Raw genomic sequence first — 218 nt, 5'->3', positions numbered from 1 at the left:
CAAACGCGTCCACACACAAGAAAAAGCGGTGAGCGAATTTATAACTTACAAGCAGCAGCACTTGGCAGGGGGTCCGGCCATTGTCCTGTCACGAGCCGTTCCTGGGAGGAGACAAGACACAGGTCAACATTGCGAGCCATATCGTTCCGTGTTTATGAGGATGTAAGAGGATACATTCCCTAATAATAATGTTCTATTCTTATACTGTACATAAACCA

The 218-nt window shown here is 45.9% G+C and overlaps 1 protein-coding gene across 25 annotated transcripts in view; it reads right to left on the bottom strand.

Annotated features, from left to right (window-relative positions):
- Nucleotides 1-218, bottom strand: part of LOC119582032 (eukaryotic translation initiation factor 4 gamma 1-like) — a gene marked incomplete at its 3' end in the record, with an annotated part of 189,642 nt that overhangs the window by 179,884 nt on the left and 9,540 nt on the right. For all 25 annotated transcript variants that reach the window (XM_037930243.1, XM_037930242.1, XM_037930257.1 and 22 more), the window contains 1 exon segment: nt 50-101.

This window comes from Penaeus monodon, chromosome 15, assembly GCF_015228065.2.
Source record: "Penaeus monodon isolate SGIC_2016 chromosome 15, NSTDA_Pmon_1, whole genome shotgun sequence".
Taxonomy (NCBI): domain Eukaryota; kingdom Metazoa; phylum Arthropoda; class Malacostraca; order Decapoda; family Penaeidae; genus Penaeus; species Penaeus monodon.
Note: the sequence above shows the minus strand (reverse complement) of the source record. Positions and strands in the feature narration are given on the sequence as shown.